Below are 790 nucleotides of genomic sequence, written 5' to 3'. Positions count from 1 at the left end.
AATAGTTAATGAAGTATTTTGATGTGAATATTACAATTTTTACCTTATTTTGCATTGGATGTCTATTCATTGATAATAATAATAATAATAATAATAATAATAATAATAATAATAATAATAATAATAATAATAATAATAATAGTTTACGAGAATGCAAGTGTTAATCAATAAACTTTTCGCATCAAAAGTATTCTTTATTTCAATAGCTTTTGCATACTTACACTATGAATAATATGTATTATAAAAGTTTAATTCAATTAGAATAATGCCATAAAATAATTATGAACCAAATTTTAGCTCAACGACGAGTATTAAAGATCTTTGATCCATACGAACTAACAGATATTTCGCTTCAAATGACTTATATATATATATATATATATATATATATATATATATATATATATATACATATATATATATATATATATATATATATATATATATATATATATATATATATATATATATATATATATTTATATATATATATATGTAAATATATATATATATAAATATATATATATATATATATATATATATAAATAAATATATATATATATATATATATATATATATATATATATACATATATGTATTCTTATATATATATATACACATATATATGTACATATATACATATATATGTGTATATATAAATATATATATATATATATATATATATATATATATATATATATATTTATATATACACGCATATATATACTGTATATATATGCATATATATATATATATATATATATATATATATATATATATATATTTATAT

The sequence above is a fragment of the Palaemon carinicauda genome, chromosome 7 (assembly GCF_036898095.1).
Source record: "Palaemon carinicauda isolate YSFRI2023 chromosome 7, ASM3689809v2, whole genome shotgun sequence".
In the NCBI taxonomy this organism is placed as follows: domain Eukaryota; kingdom Metazoa; phylum Arthropoda; class Malacostraca; order Decapoda; family Palaemonidae; genus Palaemon; species Palaemon carinicauda.
This window is presented reverse-complemented; position numbering follows the sequence as displayed.